Raw genomic sequence first — 16,099 nt, 5'->3', positions numbered from 1 at the left:
AAGATAACTGTTCATTTGAACAAACTCAGAATAATCCAGAGAATGTGGATATTGAGATGTGGATCTCTGTCTTATTTGTTTTTGTTTGTTTTTGCTTTTTTAGGCAATTAGGGTTAAGTGACTTGCCCAAGGTCACACAGCTAGTAAGTGTCAAGTTTTGGTCTGAGGCCAGATTTAAACTCAGGTCCTCCTGACTTCAGGGCTGGTGCTCTATCCACTGCACCCCCTAGCTGCCCCCAACCTCTGTTTTATCTGAACGCCACTGTATAGTATTCATGTGATAAAAGCATAGGCTTGTTGTTGTAATGTAGGAAGGGATCTTAGAGTTGATTTAATCCAACCTTTTCATTTTACAGATGAGAAAACTGAGGCCCAGAGAAATGAATTTTAATTCAGATTCTCTGACTCCAAATCTATCAAATTCTTTCCACTGTACTACATTGCCTCAGTTTTAATATGTTAATGTGGTTGAACCAAGAAACAAAAGGATATTACATTTCACAGAAGTAAATTTAGGGAAATTGAGAAACTTCCACTGGGTAGAGTTGGGGTAGTGTCATAGAAGGGTGTGGTGATAATGAGTTACAACAAAGTGGAGAGAGAGTCTAGGGTAAAGTAATGGGGAAAAAATGAGAGTTTTAGAGTAATTTGGGTAAATATTAAAACACGAAAATGAAATTACTTTGTAGAAATAGCAATATGGCATATTTAGAGAGTGTAAATAAAGTGATCCTTATGGAGTTGAAATAGTCTTTGTGTTTTTATAGCTTAGTTCAGCTTGCTTCAGTTTTGGGGAGAGATAGATTTTATATTCATTGAACATTTGGATATGGCTATATGCATAGTTGTATGCTAAGCACTTGGGTGTCAAACTCATAGCATCACCGATTAAAAGTTGGAAAGGGGGGCAGATAGGTGTTGAAATGGATAGAGCACCAGCCCTGAGGTCAGGAGCACCTGTGTTCAGATCCCAGCTGCAGACCACACACTTGACACTTACTAGCTGTATGACCCTGGGCAAGTCACTTAACCCCAATTGCCTTAAAAAAAAAAGTTGGAAAGGATAGACTTTAGAACCCAAGTCCAATCCCCGAGTTTTATAGAAGAGGAAACTGAGACACGAGGAGGATAAGTGAGTTGCCCAAGGTTACATGGCACATAATTATAACTTCACATAGTGAAAATTAGACTATATGCATCCACTTCAGGAAATTCATTCTTCACATTAATCGGGACCTAAATAGCCAGGAAGACCTGAGTTCAAATCTAGTCTTAGACACTTGTTAACTGTGTGACCCTGGACAAATCACTTAACCCTGTTTGCCTCAGTTTCCTCATCTGTAAAATAAGCTGAGTAAAAAGAATGGCAAACCACTGTAGTATCATTGCCAAGAAAATCCCAAATGGGATCATGAAGAATAGGACGCGACTGAAACAACTGAACAACAATGGCTATAGTAAAGAGTCTGGATTTAAAACCAGATCCTCTGGCCCCAGAACCAGTGCTTTTCCCACTATACCATATATAGAGAATGTAAACAAAATATCAGCATGCATTTGAAATAGTTTAGAGTACCTAGAGCCTAAATTTAAAACAAAGATGGAATCAATTAAAATATTGTGGCAGCCCTTAGTAATTTAGTTTCCTGAGAAAATACGCATAACAGCAGTGATCACTAGAGGGCAATGTTTCCAATAATATTGAAGGTGAACTTTTCTGGAGTATGGCTGTTAGTTTTCAATTAGCCAAAAGAAAAGTTTCTTACCTCCAATTTAGGGACATCTCCTTCTCTTTCTCCCTCCTCCTCCCTTTCCTTTCCCTCCTTCCCATTCTCTACCTAGGGATCACCATCATCATTATGAGGTACATAATGATATGTTCCCTAGACATTTATAAGAGGGCAAAGTCATTGGAAAGGACTGCCAAAATCATCTACTTCAATCCCCTCATGTTACAGATGAGCAAACTGAGGCTTGCTTAGATAAAGTGATTTGCTCAAGGTCACACAGGTAGCAAACATCCACTGATGTTTTCTTCCAAATGAGCAAATATTAAATTATGTTCTGTTAGAGTCATCCTATTTCTGTATTTCATTGTATTAGTTACAAATCAGTTATTTGTGTATGGGATATATGCTTTTTTTTTAAACCAGAGCTGTGATTTCAGTGGAGAAAGGGTAGTAGTGTCAAACTCAAGGGAAATGGAGGCCATTAAACTATTCATAAGAATCCCAGTAGGCCGCATATTGGCATATGTGTTTATATATGTACATATACATATAAATACACACACACACATACATATAAATTCACCAACACATTATCAGATAGGAACTACATTTTAATATAGTTCAGGCCCCGCTTGGCAATGTTGTAGGCTGCATGTGGCTTATGGATTGCATGTTTGATATCTTTGGTATAGGGTACTCCTGATGAGAGTACATATTTTAATATCTACTCCTAATCATGGTTGATAAAGTGAGTTTGTTTTCCCTACATATTACTTGCTCAACATCTGTTTCATAATTTTTCTAGATACTAGTAACAATTAACATTTTTTTTAAATTTTGAGTTCCAATTTTTCTCCCTTCTTCCTTCACCACCTCTCTCCCTGAGACAGTAAGCAATTTAATAAAGGTTATACATGTTGCAAGCATGAGAAACATATGCTATTAACTTTTAAAACTACTCATTGCTACTAGTTCTCCCCTGGGGTCAAGCAGCCCATGTCTAATTCTTACACCACAAGAGACAGCCCTTTAAATACTTGAAAATAGATGTTATGTCCATGTTTGCCCTGCCCTCCTTTCTTCTTACATCCATAATTTCCCCTACTCCTTTCTTTAACTCTTAGGAGGCAAAATAGGTAAAACCTTGCACTGAAAATCAGGTCAAATCCTTCCTCAGACACTTAATAGCTGTGTAAACCTGGGCAATTCATTTAACCTCTGCTTGCTTCAATTTCCTCAACTGCAAAATGGGGTAGTAGTACCTAATTCCCAGGGTTGTTGTGAGGGTCAAATGCGATAATATTAGTAAAGTGCATAATACCTGGGACATTGGCTAGTGCTCTATAAATGCTAGTAATTATTGTTATTGTCATCATCATTATTTAGAGACCTGTCCCCATTGTGTAGGACACACACAAAGAAGTCTAAGAAACCCCTCAGGAATTTTTTGGTCTGGTTGGGAAACAGGATAGATACACAAAAAGATGAATAAAAATAAAAGGTGACAAAATTCGAAGTGAGTGGATAGGATACCACACTAATACCAGAGGAGATCTGGAAAAGGCCTGGTTTTTTAGGTCTGGCCAGGCTGATTTGTGAGGACTAGGCAACAAAACATTTAATTCAATTACATAAACAAGTATTAAATACCTATCAAACAACAGTAATTCAGACACTTCAAGCAAAAAAAAAAGTAATTATTTAGGACCTTTCTATCAGTGATTAAATACTTTCTTCTTCCTAATATCATTCAACACTTAAAAAACTAATTATCCAACTGTAATTGCTTGGACTGGGAACCACTTGGGTATTATTTTGCCACTCACTCATGTAGTCTATTACTGATGATTATAAGCTGCTCATAGCTTGTATTCAGTATATATGGAGAAACTTAGGATAATAAAGAAATTACCATTTTGCAGCAGATAATTAAGAACAGAGATTTTTTTTGATAACTTCCTCAGAACTTTTACCAGGGAGGACTGAGAAGGTTATTGGATAAATGGATACTGTTGACTAACTTAAAGCTAAATCTGTTTTTATTTGTTTTTGGTCAATTACCTTCCAATACTGACTACAAGTATCTTTTGAAGCTCTAATAATTAGATTCACAATTAATTCCTGAATGAATCCATGCACAAATTATCCAATGAATAGGCCTCTTGTATGATCCTAGCATGGAAAGTACCGATGCCTTTGGTCATGGTCCCCCAGTGGCTGAAATTCCCTTATTACTTCTTTGCTTTACGTTAATAAGCCTTGGGAGTTGTCTGGGAGTAACACAAGCCATTTCCACCTTAGTGCAGATTTAGTTTATCAAACCAGCTAGCTGGTTACTTAGCACAGTGGAGGGAACTGAGACAGACATATAACGTTTGAAGAGATGGATTGTAGTATTGGTACAGTGCCCTGGGCAGCTAGCATGATTATTATGAAGGTGTAAGGTCCTAGAGAGAAAGAGAGAGTAGAGGATCAAAGTGACCTGGAGTGAGCTTAGATACAAAAAGCAAATTTTGCCTGCTTCAGTGTTTTGCTTGTAAATTGTGGTATCTTGGGAGGAGGGAGGGAGGGAGAGAGAGAGAGAGAGAGAGAGAGAGAGAGAGAGAGAGAGAGAGAGAGAGAGAGAGAGAGAGAGAGAGAGAGAGAGAGAGATCTATCGATCATAGTATACCTCTTGTTCCACTGTAGTGGATCAAAACTTTCTCTACTTAATAAGAATTTTGTTTCTAGTAGGTAGTTGGGGAAGATTTTTTTAGGAGAAGGGGAGAGAGGGGAAGGTGATCTTGCTTTTTTATTTATTTATGAGATAACTCGTAGTAAAGTGGCTAGGTCCTGAAATCAGCAAGAAAGAGTTCAAATCCAGCCTTAGGCACATAGTAACTATGTAACCCTGGGCAAGTCACTTAGCAGTCTTAACTATCTGCCTTTCTTTCCTCTGCTTGTAAAATGGAGCACCTCTCCAGGTAGTTGTGAGGAGAAAATGAAACAATATTTGTAAACTACTCAACATAGTAACTGATTCATAGGAGATACTTAATAAATGTTTTATTCCCTTCCCTGCTTTCTCTGCCTCTTTTAAATCTTCTGTACTCGTAAAGGCAATGACGTGGATAATGAAATCTGATTGTTTTCTTTTTCTATTTTTGCTGTTGTTCAGTTGTATCTGACTCTTTGTGACCCCATTTGGGGTTTTCTTGCCAAAGATACTGGAGAGGTTAGCCATTTCCTTCTCCAGCTCATTTTACAAATGAGGAACTGAGGCAAACAAGGTTAAGTGTTTTCCCCAGGGTCACTTAGCTATTAAGTGTTGGAGGCCAGATTTGAACTCGGGAAGAGGAGGCTTTCTGACTCCAGACCTAGCACTCTATCCATTGTGCCAACTGGCTGCCCCATTTTCTGAAAAGCTGCCACTGCATATGCCTTTTGGGTACTCTCTTGAAATGCATGTCTCATGAAATGCATCTTTAATACAACATTCTGCTTAGGTGGTCAGAATAATAGTAAAGATACTCATCTCTGAGGATCCACTGTTGGGTTTTTTTTTTCCTCATCCAGTCAATTAAATGTAATTTAATTCAGCTCAGTCCTATTTTAGCAGTGCTGCACTGGAGTGTTAGTTGGAATTTGGGAGCTTTTCTTCTCAGCCTGCCAAATGGAGCCCAATGGTTCTGGGCTAGTTTTGTGCCTGGGATGTTACCATCTGGTAGCTGTACTGAAGCATATTTAAGCAAGAATTAATTTGATTTGGGATTTGGGGTGGGGAGAAACTTTAGCTGAAAAACCAGGATCCTTACAACTGCCACTAAATAGCTCTCTTGTTTTCAATCCTGGCAGAAGAACAGAGCTAAAATTACTGTCCTCTTGACCCCAGAATCTCCACCTGTAAGTTGTCATGATAACACAGTGTAGTAAAATAAAGCCAAGACTGCCTGTATTGAGGGTGCTCAGGATCAGAGGGCAACTAGGTAGCAAAGTGGAGAGAGCACTGGCCTTACTAGCTGTGTGACCCTGGGCGAGTCACTTCAGTTTTCTCATCTGTAAAATAAGCTGGAGAAGGAAATGGCAAACTACTCCAGTATCTTTGCCGAGAAAACCCCAAATGGAGTCATGAAGAGTTGGATACAACTGAAATGACTGAACGGCAAGATCAGAGGATCGTAGAATCATAGATGTAGAGATGGAAAGGGGCTTCAGAAGACATCTAGTCATTTACAGAAGAAGAAACTGAGAAAAAACTGAGTGATTTGCTTAAGGGTGTGTTACAGAGGGAATTTGAACTTAGATCCCCTGACTTCAGCTCCAACTCTCTTTCCATTGTACCACATGGCTATTTATTCAGCAGAATGTGGCAGCTTGATCTCTGACCCATCCACCTACCAAATCAGAAGCTTAAAATTCATCTGAAACTGTGCTTGTTCTTGATTGAGGCTGAAGGGCAAAGAGAATGATGGTCCCCTGTGAATCCACCCCTCAAAAATTATGGATGAAACTTTCCAGAGTAGCTTATTACTTCAGGGAATTTTGTTTCCCAGCTACCATAAAAGCAGAAGAATATGCTAGGTGGCAGAGTGAATAGAGCAGTGGTCCTGAAATCCTTCAACTGCTGTTTGCCTCAGTTTCCTCAACCATAATATGGGAATAATAATAGCACCTACTTCCCAGAGTTGTCGTGAGGATCAAATGAGATATTTTGTAAAGCACATAGCACAAGTGTCTGGCATAGAATAGGTGTTTAATTCTATAAATATTCTACTCTTGATTTTGCTTTGGTTCTGGGTTACTAGAGGTGCCCTCCGAAGTGAGGGGAAGGGACAAAGAGTCTTAGAGCCCACTTTTTAAGTGTTAGTAATGGAGAATCATGGAAGAAAGGGGAAACTGTAAACATAGGTTGTATGGAATCTTCTGTGAGTGAATGTGTCATGAGGAATGGGGTAAGGGAGGGAGGCAGTGTGTACTGAGAATAAAAAGGCATATAATTTTAATAATAGATCCAGTCTAGCTTATCTCCATAGAATCCATTGCAATATAGTTATGGGGCTCAGTTTTCTTTGGCCTGGGCATGCAGAAAGATCTCCACTTCTATAATGAAATTAGAGAGTCCCCAGACTTTGCTCTGAAAAGCTGGTGAGTATTTTCACATGTAGATGTAGTCAAATGCCTCTCTACTGGCCTTTTCTGTTCCCTGTTTGTGCTAAATATTTACTCTTGGTATTTTAAACTTAGGCTAGGAAAGGTTCTCTCTTCAGCTGTTCAGTTGAATTTGGCAGGAACCCAGCCTACCCCTTGAATTGCTGTTGTTATTAGTGTTGTAACTGAGGTGGTTTGTGGTTTTGTTTTGTTTTTTTAATCTCTCAGTCTCAGATGTGTTCCATTCTGATCTTTATCCTTTACCAACAGTTTATCTCTAATAACTTTCTGGTTCAGTATTCTTACCCTGACTAGCTGTTAAACATGCTTTTTCAAACCCCCTTTGTCTAGCCTTTTGTTTGTATACCACATTCCTTTTTCTTGTGTTTGTGTATCTCCCCTCAATGAATCCTCCCTTATATCATAGGAAAAAAAAACACAATTAAACAAAATCAGCCAATTGGCACGTCAGTAAGCATTTATTCAGCATTTACTGTGTGCCAGGCAGACTGTGTGCTAAACACCAAAGTTACGAAAAAGGCAAAAAACACGGTCCCTGTCCCCAAGGAGATCACAAGGCTGTTATTACTGACAACCTGTAGCACCCCTAGATTCTCCTGCCTCCTCTTCTGTGCCAAGAGGAGGGAAGGTGTTTAGTGAAACAAACAGTTTAAAATCACTTCTGTGTAGGAGCATCAGAGAAATGATACAAAGACTAAAAAAAAATACAAAACAACTAAACTGTGCCAGCCCTCTTAAGTAAATACAAAAGCATGTGTTGTGTGTATGTATATGTGTATGTATACAGAAAAGCATATACTTTACATATCCAAAGCATAATATACAAAGTAATTTCAGAAGGGATAAGGAAACTAGTGATAACTGGGTGGTTGGGTAAGGGAGATCTGGAAGGGTGTAATAACAGCTGGGTGGCACCGTAGATAGCGTGTTGGGCTTGGAGTCAGGAAGACTCATCTTCCTGAGTTCAAAATTGGCCTCAGAGACTTAGAAGCTTGACCCTGGGCAAGTCACTTCACTCTATTTGCCTTGGGTTCTCATCTATAAAATGAGCTCGAGAAGGTAATGGCAAACCACTCCAGTATCTTTGCTAAGAACACCCCAAATGGGGCCACAAAAGAATCAGACAGGCCTGAATATGACTGAACACCACTAATAATGGAGATGACCCTGGACTGAGCCTTGAAGGGAGTTAAGGATTCTGAGAGGTAGAGGTGAGGAGGAAAAGAATTCCAGGGATCTGGGAGAGCCTTGATAAAAGTCTGGAGACGGAGAGAGACTGTTACATAGGAGAACCAGCAAACAGACCAATTGGGCTTCAATGTAGAGGTGTGTAATAAGTAGTAATAAGTCTGGGAAGATAGAGGCATATTGTGAAGGACTTTAAATATCAAACAGAAGAGTTTGTATTTTATTCTAGAGGGAAGGAGGAACCATTAAAGACTTTGCGAGTAACCTCAGAAGACAAATACTTAAGCCCCCTTATTTAACAAATGAAGAAACTGAGGCCCAGCCAGATCTGTATTTTAGAAATGTCAGTTTAGCAGCTGTATTTCATCAGAGGTGGCATAGTAAATAAGGTCCAGAAGACCTGGTTCTTCAGTTACAAATCAGGGGTAGTAATATCACCTCCCTCGAAGAGGCATTGGGAGGATCAGATTAGATAATGTACGGAAATCGCCTTGTAAACTTCAAAGTGCTACATAAATGTCATTTCTTACGTTTATCATTTATTCTCCAGAGCCAAGATTGGTCATTACAGTTAGTCAGGAACTGACTGCCTTGTAATATTGTTTTCATTTACCGTACCATATTCGTGTATGTTATTCTCCTGGTTCTCCTTATCTTATCCTGTATCAATTCATTCAAGTCTCAGAATTGCTCATCTTCATTTCTTAAGGTGCAGTAATATGCTGCTACATTTGTAACCTGGACTTAGCCCATTCTTAGAGGAGACGTTTCCATGGTGGTTACTAGTAGGCATGGAAAGGCAGCTTAGAGCAGAGGTCAGAACACTAGACCTCTGGAATCTGGAAGATCCTGCTCAGATCCTGTCTCAGCTGATTACTAGCTGAATGTGACCCTGGGCAGGTCATTTATCTCATTAATCTCTCTTTTGCCTTAATTTCCTGATTAGGAAAATGAAGAAGCTGAATTTAGTGGCCTCTGAAGCCCCTTTCAGCTATAATTCTGTGAAGTTTGGTGGACCCCAGCTATCTGCCTGGGGGCTAAACAGGCTACCCAGAATTCCTCAGATTCTTGTGTTAATTATTAATCTTGAGGGAGTTTGGGAAAAGAAACTAGTGTCTGGAGGGAACCTCGTATAGGACTGTCTGATCCAGGAGCTAAAGTAATTAGTGCTACCCTACCAGATCTCCACAGTCGTGATCCTGGTAACAAGCAAAGCCTGAATTACACATTTAAATACCTTGATTTGTTCAGCTATTTCTTCAGAATGATAGTTACTCACTTTTTTGTTTTAATTTTAGATTTTATTTATTTTTGCCACCACTAAAAGCTACTTAGCACTCTTGTTAGTCATTTCACTAGTTACCATTCCCCAAGTGAGGAGGGAATGCTCTCAAAATTTTACTAAGAGCTTCCTGTGATATGTCACTGAAGGTTAAGGTGACAGATTGACAAGACTTGAGAAGGAGGCAGTGGGAAGAACACTGGATTTTGAGTCAGAAGACCTGGGTTTGAATTGTAACTCTGCTGTGTACTACATATGTGATATTGGCTGATCCATTTAATTTTTCTCAGCTTCATTTTCTGCATCTGTGAAATCTGATGGTAGGACTTAGATGACCTGAGGTCCTTTTCAGTTGTGTATCTATTGTAAGAGAAATTCAAAGGATTTTCCCTGGAGGGATAGTTTTTGCCTTTCTTTTATCTCCAGCACTTAGCACTGGCATATAGTAAGCATTTAATAAATGTTTGTGGATTGATTTTCATACATGATCTCCTTTCCCTGTATTTTTCTGAAAATTGATGGCCTAATAAAACCACATGGGGGCAGAAATAGCATTTGGAAAGTTAGCTAACTTAAAACTATGATCCTTTAAGAATGGTTGACATTGTAAGGGCCTTGAAAGGACCAGAGTTCTGTGTCCTAAAATGTGTGTAGAAGGTGAACATTTATGATAAAATTGTTATGTAGTACATGATCTGTGTGGAATTCTGAGGAAAACCCAAACTCAATGAATAATAATAATAATAATAATGCCAAAAATGCAAGTAACTCACCATTGTTAAAATACAGTGGTGCTATTTTTCTCTTGCGGCCTTTTAGTCTTTTGTTGCCCTAAAAATTCCATTTTACTGGGAAACTGTATTCTACTTGGTCTTTCTTGGCAAGGTGTTTTTCTCCTTTAAGTAGTTTATAGATAAAGTTCTGTATTTCAAGAGTGATTTAAAAAAAAAAAAAGACCAGAGAGCAAATTGCAGTATTGAGCTTTTCATTAAGACCATTTAATAGCATTTTTAAGAAAGCGTACCCTTTCTCCAGTCTTTGTCAGGGGCTGTAAAGATGTGTCCTGGCCCTTTATTACAAGATGTGTGTTCAGTCAGTGGTTAACTATTGTGTTGGGCAAAAGAAGTACAGGATAAAGCCCCAGTGAAGGATCCTCGACCTATGGGGCTCATGGTGACTTTGTGGATTGTTCAAGTATTGGAATAAACTGGGCCTTGCAAAGAATAAAATCACATGCACTTGAAGGTTCACAAAGCATCTTGCATACATGATGCTGTTGGAGCCTCACAGTAACTCTGTAAGGTAGGTATTACAGATATTGTCATTCTCATTTCACAGAACAGGGCTCAGAGGAATAAAACAAGTAGTCAGTGTCAGTAGCTGAATTCAAACCCAAGTTTTCCTAATTCCAAGTCTAGTGTTCTACACAACATGCCATACAATCTCTCACATAAATAGTAACACTGATTGTGGAAATTTTAGCTTCCACCTTCCCCTGCCAGTGTTGTCTTTGTGCTACTTCCCCGAGAATGCCCTCATTAAGAATTTTAAGTCCTAAGGCCACTTATCCAGTTCAAAAATATTTTTCTTCTATTTTGTGAGTCTATGTTCAGTTAGGATGCTAATAATAATATGTTGTTAGTAGTTAGCATTTATATAGTGCTTTAAGATTTGCACAGCACTTTACATTTAAGTCACTGTGAGATCAGTGTTATTGTAATTCCCATTTTACAGAACAGATGAGACAAGGCATAGAGTGGTTAAATGACTTGTCCAGGGTCACACAGGTAGGGAGTATCTGAGACAAGATTCAAACTCAAGTCTTCCCAACTCCAAGTCCTAGACTCTTTCTACTTCACTATCTAGCTTACTAGGAAATGAAGTGATGGGGAAAGGAGGGAAGAGGACAGACATTTCTGTAGTGCTATCCATGTGCCAGGCTCTGGGCTAAGCACTTTTATGTATATTATTTTTTTTAATAATTAATTCATTTTTAGTTTTTAGCATTCACTTCCATAAGCTTTTGAGTTTTAAATTTTCTCCTCCTCCCTCTCCACCTCCCACTCCAAGATGGTGTGCAATCTGATACAGGCTCTTCATATGCATTCCAATTAAACATATTTTCACAGGCATATATTATTTTACTTGATCATATTACAAAAGTAATTATGGAAGCATTAAAGAAGACAGGAGCCATTATGATTTATTCATTCATTCATTTATTTTGTTGACAATGATTTTTCCTAGGTCAGGTCTCTGTCCTGGATCTTTTGTCAAGGCTCTTTTTTTCTTTTTTTTTTTCTTTTTAAAGTTGCTTCACAACTTAACATGGGAAAAGTTTAGCACTTAAGAGAGTTCAGAAGAAAAGTATAAGCATAACTTAAAAATTGGAAACTAAGGGCTATAGAGAAGAAATGGTGAAATGAACAAGGATTATTCAATTTAAAGAGATAGTCAAGTGCCAATAATGATCTTCTGGGTTATTGTTGTTGTTCAATCCTTTTCATTTGTGTCTGACTCTTTGTGACCCCACTTAGGGTTTTCTAGACAAAGATATTGGAGTGGTTTATCATTTCCTTCTCTAGCTCATGTTACAGATCAGGAACGGAGACAAACAGAGTTAAGTGACTTGCCCAAGGTCACACAGCTAGTAAGTGCCTAAGGATGGATTTGAACTCATGAAGCTGAGTCTTCCTGATTCCAAGCCCAGTGCTCTATCTACTGCACCACCTAGCTGCCCCAGGAGGCAGTTAAAGGGGAAAGGAAAGAGTAGTGAAATGGAAAGAATGCTAGATGAAGAGTTCAAGGTCTTGGGTTCAGATCCCAGCTCTCATACATCTACATATTTGACTTTAAGCAAGTCACTTCCCTCCAGGCCACAGTTTTCCTCATCTGTAAAATAAGGAGACTGAACTAGATGGTCCTTAAGACCCCTCATAGCTCTAAATCTGGGATCCTGATTGTCCTGCCTGTACATCTCTACCCAGGAGTTAGATACAGATAGTGTTTGCTCTTATCTTTATCTCACATTCTTTGCTAACTCTGTCTTCAGTACGTTATTTGCCCAGAGAGTATGAGTAAAATGGCAGGTTGCAAGCCTCTCACTCGAAAACCTTAATGTGCTATATAAATGCTGGATGTTAGCATTGTTGTTATCATCTCAGTAACACTGCCTTCCGAAGCTGTGGATCTCTGTGGCTTCTGCTGCTTCTTCTGGCTGGCATTATCTTTATAGTTGCCATGGAAGTACTTTGAAAAGGACAATTAATTTAGAAGGGAACATCTGGCCTTGGTAGTTAGAATTCTTGGAAACATTCATGAATATTCAGATACAGCCTCCAAGGAAACCGTGCAGACATGGTTATCTGAATCCAACCAGACGACCCCAGAAAAACCAAGATTTCCTTTAATTCTAAGGTCATCAGTTTGACTCCTTTTCTTTCATTGTAGATAATTATGAGAATATTAGCCAAAGATGCATAATATAATTCTTTGTATTAGAGGGAAATGTTCAGAAGTGCCTTTGTTTCTTTACTTAAATAGCATAAAAAATTCTCTGTGTACTGAATTACTTTTAATTACATCTTATTTTGTTTGTAAATGAAGAGCCATGTTATATTCCTCTCACCTCCTCTCTCTTTCACTGAGAAAAACAAACAAACAAAATTCTGGTTACAGTATGGGTGTTAAGTTTGTGCAGAGACCATGCTAGTCTTCTCTGTATCATTCCAATTTTAAGTATATAGGCTGACTAAGTCAGCAATTCCATGTGCTTAATTATAACATATGTTAGGAAGCGGAGAAGAAGCAAATGGGCACCAAATTGCCATTTAGGCCTGGACCTGATGTCAGTTTGGAAGGGCAGACCAGTGCCAAATGGGAATGGCATTGATTTACAATCTGTTTATCCAGTCTGTCTGTGGAATTGCCCAAGGGACCTGAGCTTTTGTTGCTAGGCTAAAAACTCTGCTCCACTGGTTTCTGAACCTGTGAATATTCAGACACAACTTCTAGTTTATGATTCACTTTTGAAGGCCCATTGGAAAAGAATACTGAGATATATACATATATACACACACACACACATACATATATACACATACATACATACATATATATATATATATATATGGGGTAGGGATGGGAATGGGAATGGTTCTAGGCCCTAGATTAGGAACTAAATAGAATCTCTCATTTGGATAAAACCTTAGAGATCATCCAGTTCAGCCTCTACCTTAAAGCAAGAATGCCTACAATAATCATAGGTAGCATTTATATAGTGCTTTAAAATTTGCAAAGCACTCTTTATATTTTAATTCAGTTAATGCTGCTGTAGTAGGTAGGGGGTGATTTGGTAGGGTTGCAAGCTGATGTTTTAGGAAGACCCAAATATATTTATTATATGTCAAGAGTTCTTAGTTTTAGTTTGTTCTGTGTGTGAGCACAAGTTATTTGAGACTTCTTAATTGGTTCCCTTATCCAGAAAACTGAAGAAATGATTTATGAAAACCTCATTTAAAAATTCTTTTCTTATTTTGAAAATGTGTTTATAAGGTCCTGAGAAAAGCAAAGGAATAGTAAAAATTCCCTGAAGAGGTCTCAGACCTGAGAAATAAATAAAAGGATTGAAGTAGGACTAAAGTGTATAAAATGTATATCTTGTCTTCATTAGAAAGGAGGTAGAAATGAAGACTAAAGGGGGCCTGGAGACCTGAGCTTTGGAATTGGGAAGTATGTGAGCAAAATGCCATATGTTGCAAAATCATGATGACCAAAATATACTTTCCCAAATGGGGAAAAAGTCATCAAGGAGCTATACTTCAATAACTTTGTCTTTAATTAATTATTAATTAAGTTCAGGTCATAATTAAGTTAGGCTGGAGGAACAACCTAATTTGATTGAATTATGCTGAAAAGAAGGTTTGCATAGTAGATAGCCAGCATCCTGGGTTCGAATTCCCTATCTTACACATAAGGACTGTGTGACCCTGGGAAAGTCACTTAACCTTTCATTCCAACACTGTAAGACTCTACGTTGCAGAACAGTTAGAGACCTTCGTTGATAAGGAGAGTTCCTGTACCCAATCCAATTAAATCATAGAATCTGGACCAAATAAAAAGCTATAATTAAAAACAGCTTGTTAGTGATACAGCTGGATGGCATGATAGATGGGGTGCTGGATTTAAAATCAGGAAATCTGAGTTCTAATCCTGCCTCAGACACGTATTACTTGTGTGACACTGGGCAAGTTCTGTCATCATTATCATCATCATCATCATCACTAGTATTTGTATAATGCCTATTATATGCCAGGCACTGTGCTAAGTCCATTACAATTATTATCTCATTTGATCCTCACAACAGCTCTGGAAGGTAGGTGCTATTATACCCATTTTACAGTTGAGGAAAGTGAGGCAAAGAGCAATTAAGTAACTTGGCCAGGGCAAACACTGTATTGCAATTCAAAATACTTCTTTGCATTCAGCATTAAAGAATTTACCATTCTATAACACAGATTATGTATGTAATACATATAAACTTTATGTAAGATAATATTAACATGTAATATAAGCCTTTAAATACCCTATAGATTTTCAGAAAAGGCTCCTTTATAGTAATTCAAGCACTTTCCATGCTTGCAGGGAATTACACAGTATTTTGCATGTGTGAACTCAACACTTCACATCTGAGGAAGACATAAAACACAGTCAACCCAAGTGTTTGCCTGTAGTGTTCTCATCTGTTAAATAAGGATAATAATATCACCTACTATTGGAATTGTTGGGAAGATCAAATAAGATTTTATTTACACACACGTGCACACACACACACACACACACATATAACACAAAATCTTTTAAAATGCTAACTACCCTAGTAATTAGGAGACAGCTTTCTGTTTCCTTATCTTTAAATCAAGTGGTATTTTCTCTTAATGTGGCTCCTGTCTCCTAGAGTGAGTCTACTGTACCCTTCACCAGCTCAAATGCTATCCAGATTCTTCTTCGAGGCCATACTCTTTTCTTTCCTCTGTAGAGTGCTTAATATCTTACTCAGTAAGTAGTTAGTAATGGGTTTTGTTAGAAGGGAATTATTGTTGACTATTTAATGTAACTTCTTTTTTATTGTCTTCTCCTTTGTTATGTTTAAGTCCTTCTGCATTCTGTGTACCTCTTTGTCTTGGCCCTAAATAATAATTCGAAAGACTTCAAACAATTGCACCTTTTTCTTGTGAAATCTGAGTTAACGACAAAGTCCAGTGTACGGACTATACCATTCTTCTGAAATTTTGTTAAATAGGCTGTTACTTGAAATAAGTAGATTATTAGTTGAGGTTTGAGAATACTTTCTTATAGATATGACCATTTGTAGTCATGGGAAATGAACTGTGCCCGAGTTAGGGGGACAAAGGGAATGAAAAAAAGTTTAGGTTTCAGAAATGAAGCAATGGAGCCTTTTAGATGTTGGTTTCCATAGGAGCTGGTAAACATTTCAGTGACCTGATGAGAATAATTTTGGAATGAGAGACACATTTTTGACAATAACAAGCTTAGTACCAAAGTCACGGCTTGTAGTGCCGAGTTCGGGGTGGGCAGGAAAGCCGATTTCGAGTACATACATACCTTTGAATTCCAGGAAAGGGAGAGGAGCCATGTTTGTTGCTCGTAGTACTCAGTCAACCAGAGTTGTTGACTCTTGGTTCTACCAGTCTTGGAATGTAGAAAACAAGCTTGTATTTTTTCTCCTGTC

General features: G+C 38.2%; 1 protein-coding gene and 1 non-coding gene across 4 annotated transcripts in view; one reads left to right on the top strand and one right to left on the bottom strand.

Annotated features, from left to right (window-relative positions):
* The window catches only part of LIMS1 (LIM zinc finger domain containing 1), a 217,674-nt gene that overhangs the window by 106,382 nt on the left and 95,193 nt on the right, over positions 1-16,099 (top strand). The gene's annotated exons all lie outside the window — the stretch shown is intronic.
* On the bottom strand, positions 13,003-13,109 carry LOC144454926 (U6 spliceosomal RNA). The gene has a single exon (XR_013483473.1). It is a non-coding gene; the product is annotated as a U6 spliceosomal RNA (small nuclear RNA).

The sequence above is a fragment of the Phascolarctos cinereus genome, unplaced genomic scaffold (assembly GCF_003287225.1).
Source record: "Phascolarctos cinereus isolate Bilbo 61053 unplaced genomic scaffold, phaCin_HiC Scaffold_7;HRSCAF=346, whole genome shotgun sequence".
NCBI classification, from domain to species: Eukaryota; Metazoa; Chordata; class Mammalia; order Diprotodontia; family Phascolarctidae; genus Phascolarctos; species Phascolarctos cinereus.
Note: the sequence above shows the minus strand (reverse complement) of the source record. Positions and strands in the feature narration are given on the sequence as shown.